Source organism: Denticeps clupeoides, unplaced genomic scaffold (genome assembly GCF_900700375.1).
Source record: "Denticeps clupeoides unplaced genomic scaffold, fDenClu1.1, whole genome shotgun sequence".
Lineage (NCBI taxonomy): Eukaryota > Metazoa > Chordata > Actinopteri > Clupeiformes > Denticipitidae > Denticeps > Denticeps clupeoides.
This window is the reverse complement of record NW_021629793.1, coordinates 52,510-60,647: the sequence shown is the minus strand read 5'-3', so window position 1 is coordinate 60,647 and position 8,138 is coordinate 52,510. Positions and strand designations below refer to the sequence as shown.

At 47.1% G+C, this 8,138-nt stretch overlaps 1 non-coding gene across 1 annotated transcript; it reads right to left on the bottom strand.

The window, feature by feature from the left end:
* Positions 1 to 7,329: 7,329 nt before the first annotated feature.
* LOC114774323 (U1 spliceosomal RNA) lies at positions 7,330 to 7,491 on the bottom strand. Its single transcript, XR_003744791.1, has one exon. It is a non-coding gene; the product is annotated as a U1 spliceosomal RNA (small nuclear RNA).
* Between the last annotated feature and the right edge of the window lie 647 nt (positions 7,492 to 8,138).

The window sequence follows — 8,138 nt, the reverse complement described above, 5'->3', positions numbered from 1 at the left end:
GGGAAGTGGTTAGGAGTGTTTACTCTAGCACGGGTGGAGCTGGCTGCAATTAGCCCATGTTCACTGGTGCTGATGGCTTCATCAACATCAGCCACCCCCAGCTGTGTTCCACGGCAGGACTGGCACGGCCACCTCTTCTAGCCAGACTGTAATTAAACATCCCAAAGAGCGGTGACAGAGTCACTAATTACAAGCGGAATGAAATCCCCTCGTTCACTCCTTCACTGTTACTTGGAGGCTGAACGAAAAACACGAAACTAAAAAAAAAAAAAAAAAAAAATGTCCATTTATGGACAAAATTAAACAAAAAGGAAACACAATTAATTGCTTAGTTTAGTTTGAACGTCAGCTAGAGCTCTCATATATATTGATTTGTTTTTTATTTAGCAGCAGAATACATTTTAAATGGTTGTGAAAAGATCTTCTTTCTCTTTTACTTTTCAAATGAATGCAAAGATGGTCTTAAGGACGTAAAGGTCTTTTCCGCTATAATTAGGTGGAGGTCTTGCAGCGCCTGGGTGTAGTACCACCCAGACGGAAAAAGTAACAAAAATAAAAAGACATGTTCCCATTAACACGGCTTAATGCTGGTGCCACGGACCCCAAACCTTACTGGCCCTCAGAACTGCTGAATCAAAGAGCCGAGGCACCGCTAGCTTAGGGGCCATAATTGGGCTGACCTTTAACCTCTGCACCTTAAATCAGGCGCTCATTGCAGCCCAAGCACTCCCCTGTGCTAACTAGCTCCCTCACCGAGCCTCTCATTAACTGCAAACGGGGAGGCAAGGCGTAAACACAGAGGCGACCAAGAGCCTTCTTCATCTGTGTCTGTCCCACGCAGAAATCAAATGGGCTGGAACCGTGTGGCCCGTAATCGCGAGATTTGCATTTTTCTGCTTTTTCCGCTTATCAATTACCAAAATGCACAGCACACATGTGCCACAATTAACACTGAAGGAGTGCGGATCCCAAATCAGAACAATCGTTTGACTGTGGCCAGGGGGATCTAAGCTGAATTAGCCTGCCAGCAGACACGGGGGACAAAAGCAGCGTTCATTATTTTAACCAACATGCCCGCCATGTAAAGGCAGCTGAAGCTGTTAAGACACCAGCACTCGCAGAGAGACTCTGACAGAGAATATGTTGTCCTCATCATTAAAAGCCACAAACGTCGGCTCTGCTTATTGAGACATCCTCATTTGCTGTAGTTCAAACCTGGCAAAGCAGCCCCGTGCTCATAATGAGCAGAGCCGTGCATGAATGAAATATAAACACTGGCACATAACACGCCCAGGAAGCCGCTGCCGCCGGAGCCGCCGAGAACAACAAGTGTAATTTATCTGATCACGCGTGGCAATGACTCTTGATTTTATGAGAGTGAAGATCATTAAAGCATCTGCTCATCTTGAGGGGGATTGTAATGTGCATACATATAATTACCATCGTGCATCAGCAGAGAAGGAAATTTACACGTTCCGGGGCGGCGCAGTGTATATTTTTCTTTTTATTTTCACCCATTTCAATAAAATATGGTGGCAGAATCATGTGCATACATGAGGATAAAATAAATGTTTCTATACGAAGCCCCCTGGAATGATCCCACCACTTCACAGGGAGACACTGACCTTCTCAGTACGAGCCACTCATCACCAGTTAGTCCACTAGCGCCCAGTTAAAGAGAAGATGAGACCAAGATAAACCCAGAGGGCTTGCAAGAAAATGAGGGTACTGGCTTAGCGTGGGGTCGGTCACTATTTATGATGACATTTACTTTTTTCTATCTGGCCATTTTTCTTTAAATCATCATACGGAACTCTCACCAGGGGAATGCTGGAAGGTTTTTTTTATGTGCGCCCTAGTGGGACAGTGTGAAGATGGGAGATGCGGTAGGAATTAGCGGAAATAAATTATCCCAAGGCCAGGAAAGTTATCCAAAGTTTAATGGAGCCTCGGTGGCAGGATGGAGCAAGGAGGCGCTGCAGAAGTACTCCATCATACTCCGGTGGCAGTCACTTGATTGCAGGGAGGCATGCTAATGGGAGGTGGGGAGGTGCAGTTTCGCCAGCCTCCTCAGCGGTGAAGCAGCTCTCTCTCTCTCTCTCTCTCTCTCGAGCCCCTGCTGACTTGGTGGGCTAGCACACTCACCGGAGGGCAAATTAGCTGAAAATAGGCTCGCTCTCACAGTGTGAAGTAGGGGCACTTGCAAACTCTCGCGCAGTGCCCCTCTCGCGCAGCCCTCTCTGCCAGTGCACTTGGCGCAGGTGAAGGGTCAGCAGTTGGGGGGTCAAGGCCCCGTCCAAAATCCCGCAGACCCTCCAGATTGCCACTCTCGGAAAATTGAACTATTGGGCTGTCGGGTGGATGGAAGGACTGTTGACACCCACCAGGCCCTCTACTTGTCTTGAGTTGAAGCCCACTGTTGATTGAGGCCTGAAAGCAAGCCAAGCTTTACTCATCCCCCAGCGAGTTCACGGAAGCCCCCCATCATTCGACCAACACCAACCTATATCCTCATGTAACCAATCCTTCCGGGGTAATGCACAAACTTCCAAAGGACACAAAAAATTGTCCACGTCTCAGTCATTAGCAGAGCCATCATTTTCCTTTCTTGCTTCAGAAACTAACTAGCTGTGATTTTAATTCTACTTTTCCATTATTTCCATTATTGCCCAAGCCTTTATCTCCTCCCGTTGACTTCTCCTGTAACCTTGAACCCGCCGCCCTCCCACTAATGACTTGAGCCAGTCAAGGAGGGAGAGCGGAGTGGAAAGAAGGACATGACACATGTACAAATTGAATGAGAGAGAGGGATTTCAGACGGGCATCAACTGTTTTCTATTTCCAGCCCTTGTCCCGTTAATCCTCATGTGCGCACAGATGAATCCGCGAGATGTTGCCTTATCTACCGTGCCGTTCAGATCGCCCCCCCCCCCCACCCCCATCGACTCTTTCACACAAAAACAGCAACACCTGCATGCAACAGAGCGCGCAGAACGACTCCGAAATTTACACTCACAGACGCAAAATCAGCGGCAAGGAATGTGCGCACCCCGAGAAGCAGCCATGCGTGAGTGTACGCGAGGCGAGGACTTTATTAACTCACACACACGCCATTAGTCCTTGCCTTGCTGCGGGTGTGTGTGCGGGGACTGATTAGCATAATGTGAGCAGGACCCTTCCCCACGGGTCGGACAGGGTGAGGCCGGCACCGTCCGTCCACGTGTGCACGCGCTCGACCTGCACTGATCCCGCCCCTTCATTTCACTCTCATCATAATGCGGGGGTCGCTGGTCACAGGGGGGAGGGGTGTCAAGAGGTGGCTGTCATGTCTGCGTCTGTGACCGGGAGTGAACAAATTCCCGAAGAAAGGAAACGCCTGCTCCTTCTTTCAGCCGCGGGCCGTGTGCACATTGCGATGAGCGCAACGGAATCCACAGATACACAGATAAACATGCTAGCGGCCCTCTACACTCTGTAAAACCATAGTGCACAAATATCAGCAAATATCCGAGGCCACGATGCTCCGGGTCGCTCGGGTTTCTGCACACTGTGGCTCTGCGTAGATTCGGATGATGATCTCTACAACAGGAGTGTTGATTCTCAGCCGCAATTTGTTCTGTGTGCAGCAAGGACTGCTTAATTACAGCTGTGTCACGGAGTAAATGTGCTGTGACCCAGGAGCACAGAGTGTGTGCATGTGTGTGTGTTTATGAAACAAGGGTTTCCAGAAAAGAGCTTTTCGGCCCTTGCCTGGCCTGCTAAAGAGTTTCAAGTGTGTCTATTTGTGTGTGTGATGGAGAGAGACCACATAAGTGACATTATATGTGTGAGTGTGGCATGTGTAAGTGTGCAGGTGTATGTATGTGTGTGCGGGTGAGAGAGCAGGCTGAGGTGCTGCTCTCAGTTTTGGAGGGTGCTTCAGTCCCGCTCCAGAGCCTTGGGCAGTTCGGGTGCTGATAGCCCACTCTGGCTACATGGTAATGGTGTCTGGATGAACTCTTCAAGGGCCTGGAAAGCCGCTCTGTGGCTGGGCCTCCACTCGGCAGGTGAGACCCCACTAACCTGAGGTAGTCAGCCCATGCTGGAGTGTGTGAGAGAGGGCATCTCCCACCCCAGGCTTCCCGTCACCTGTGCTCACGAATCAGTGCAGTTATTATGGGTCCCCAGACGGCTCTTTCAAGTGTGTGACAGTCTCCATACTTACTGTTCTACTTGTGTGCTGCAATCCAAAAATCCAGGAACCTATTTATCATAGAAAAACAGCTGAATTTCAGTACAATTTTCAAGAAAACAAACAAACAAACAAACAAACAAAAAAACACTTTTTATGTATGGACTGCTATACTACAGTCCAGTTTTATCCAACCTCAAAATAGGTCTTTCGGACATTAGTTCATAATCTGGGTGATTAAGGTTTCCACTTCAGTGCTATGAAATCCTGGAAATATCCAGCGGTTCCCTCGTCAAATATGATTGGCCTGGACGTAAGCCATAAACTGCTCTCTGAGCTTAGGAACCATCACCAATGCCAAGGCATAATTTTTTTTTATTTGCTAGATGTTGGGTCTCATCCCTCTTCTTTTCACTTTTGTTTTAATATGAATAAGCACTGGAAGCTTTTCAGAGTAATTATATTATATTTTTTGTTTATTGGAGCCAGCATTCCAACTTCACTTCCAACAATCACCTTTTTTTTTAAACTATGTCATGGTCACTTTAAGTATTTCAAGCTATAGTGCATATGCACATTTTATTATGCATTCTCACAACAAATGTGTCTAACCCATTTTAATGAAATGTTTGTGTTATACTGAAGTGTTTTATGGTGTACGGCATTTAATGGTGTGGGCCTATGATATATATTACTTACAATACAGTCTGCAGTAGATCTGATATCAGAGCAGAGCAAAGCCCGGGCAGATCTCTTCTCTTGATAGTGTTTCTGTTACAGGAAGATCTCTGACGCTCTATCTCTCAGCCCAGCCCCAACATTCCTCTCCTCCCTGCCACTTAGGTACCCTCTCCGTCCTCCCTCTCTCCCTCCCTCCCTCCTGTGCCTCTCCGTTTTTCATTCGGGTGACACCACCACTGCGACTAATTAGAATTCTGTCAGTAAGTAAATGCACTGTGACCAGTGGGTGACAGCTGTGTCTCCCTGCCAATGGGTTTGGAGAGAGAGAGGGACAGGGAAAAAGAGAGCGAGACAGAGAGAATCAACAGAGTGGCAGGTTGGCATTGAAGGCGCCAGTCCTCTCTTTTAACAGGAGAGGTGCAGCAGTCACCACTGACCCAATAGTCATTTAAATCACACAGAGTGAAGGAGCGGGCCGGCCAGCCACTGCCAAATAAATGCACTGACTGACTGCTTGACTCCGCTTGCCCCAGACAATGTGATGCCCTTGCTACCTTATCAATTTAGGAAGAGGCCCGGGGACACCAGAACTGAGATGGTCTTAATCAAACCTCCTTCTTTAGTGATGCACCCCCCACCTCTCAGCTCAGGCCTGCCTGCTGAGAGTCCTGTTCACTTTTACCATAAGGTACAGGAAATACCAGGAGAGAATTGCTGAGAGAATATGTTAAACCTACACAAAAAACAAATATTGAGGCTGATTAAGACCCTATTTGGAAAGTACTGCATGAAGACAAATAATCATTGTTTGGTCTATCATAAAATCTGTTGGTTCAATTTTGCTTCTGTTTATTTTATAAGTTTAAGTTCAAGTTGAGTGTCTGTGGGTGCCTTTAACAGTTCGTACTTAATATAATTTATGTGATAATCACTGTGATTCATTTCTGAATATAACAAATTCAAAAATATGTAATGTGCCAAAATAAATTAATTCAATTGACACTGCTGCATTTTTTTTTTACTCCTTACCTATGACACGGATGCCATTCAATCATTTTTAAATTTTTTTAAAAGTTTTTGTGCTTACCATGTGTCTGCACCTGCATTAGAATGTGCCTTTTATCAGGTACGCAGATAGCTTAAATCAGATGAGATCAGACGAAAATATTTAAATCCACACTGCACCTGGCATTGAGTTCAATCTTTGTCTCATCAGATGTTTCTCATGGTCTGAGAGTTCTTCAGGTACCTTTTGACAAACTCCAAACTCTAAGAAGTGGCTTCCGTCTGGCCACTCTACCAAATGGCTTCCCTTCTAGAAGGTTCTCCTCTGTCCACAGAGGACCTCTGGAGCTCTGGCAGAGTGACCATCGGGTTCTTGGTCACCACCAGACTAAGGACCTTCTCCTCCAATTTCTTAGTTTAGGTGTCCAGCCAGCTCTAAGACGAGTCCTGGTGGTTTTGAACTCCACTTACGATGATGGAGGTCACTGTGCTCATTGGGACCATCAAAGCAGCAGAAATCTTTCTGTGACCTTCCCCAGATTTGTGCCTTGTAACAATCCTGTCTCAGAGGTCTACAGACAATTCCTTTAACTTCATGCTTGCTTTGTGCTCTGACATGAACTGTCAACTGTGGGACCTTATATAGACAGGTGTGTGGCTTTCCAAATCAGGTCCAATCAACTGTAGTATCCACAGATGGACTCCAAGTAAGCTGCAGAAACATCTCAAGGATGATCAGGGGAAACAGGATGTGCCATTGGCTATTGAACTTCATGGCAAAGGCTATGAATACATATGTACATGTGCTTTCTTGGTTTTTTTTTTTCTTGGTAAACTTTTTTCACGTTGTCATTATGGGATGTTGTGTACTAGGCCACCACTCCCCGATTTTGTGCATACACAAAATGTGTCCCTGCATTTAACCCATCACCTTAGTGAGCAGTTTGCAGCCATGACAGGCACCTGGGGAGCAGTGTGTGGGCACGGTGCTTTGCTCAGTGGCACCTCAGAGGTACCTTGGCAGTTTTGAACCAGAAACCTTCTGATTACAGGTCAGTTTCCTTACACGCTAGGTCACCACTGCGCAGTGAATAGTTTTTGGATGCTCTATAAAAAGAGCAACTGAGACAATATTTCCTGTAGGAACATAACCTCCATGGATGGAGGTTTGTAGGTTTAATGGTATATATGTCGTGCACTAGTTGAAAAAAGTGAAAGTAAAGCGATTGTGAAGCACAGCTCAGCATACAGTGACACAACGAAATGTCCTCTGCTTTTAACCATCACCCTTAATGAGCAGTGTGCAACCATGACAGGCACCCGGGTAGCAGTGTGTGGGGACGGTGCTTTGGTCAGCGGCACCTCCGTGGCACCTTGGCGGTTCGGGATCCGAACCTGCGGCCGTCCAATAAAGGGTAAGTTTCCTTACCCGGTAGGCCACCACTGCCCCACTAGGCCACCACTGCCCCATTCAGGGAAGAGTGCGTACGCAGTCCCCAACTACAAGAAATTATGCAGTCGAGATTCCCACTTTGGGGAATTCGCAGGAGTCAGCTCATCCGGGGTGCAATGGCTGAGCCTCGCCCTGGGTGACCCGCCTTCTTGATCACGGTATTCGCCTGCCAGTTAAGTATTGACCCACTACACCCGCATTCTTTAAACTCATTAGGAACCAATCATTTATAAACTGGCGTGGATTTGATTAAAGTCAGTTCCAAAGGTGCTGGGCCGCTCTCTCTCCTCTGTGCGCGTTCTGAATCAGTTGCAGCTGATCAGTCCGGCAACGGTTGAAGGCCCTTTTGTTGTCTAAAAAATGTTTGATGTCGGCCGTTGAGTGTTTGCTCTATGTCTCTGGGCATTTTGGCACATTGTGTCATGGGAATATTTGGGAGATGCCCTAACCCTGAGTGACTCAAGGTCTGGACATAAGTGCCAGCTCTTGGCATGGGAGAAAGACACTGACATGGCACTAAAGTAACGTGTTTCGACAACAGGCGTGCAGCGATATGCAGATGCCCTCGCCAAAGCCTGTCATTAGGTCCGAGGGACACATACTCAGCAGTGTGCTGAGAGAGAGAGAGTCCTGGAATAGCCCACGTCCCCCGAGACCCAGGAAGTGACAACAATCCTCAACATGCGCCACGACAATTACTGTCCTGCCTGTCGGCCCAAAACAGCAGGCACTTTATGGTTTTACAGACAGACCGCATACACGCCTGATTAATGCGCTAATTTTCTGCTAGTCTTACATTACAAACGACAGGCTGAGGTTTGCTTTATG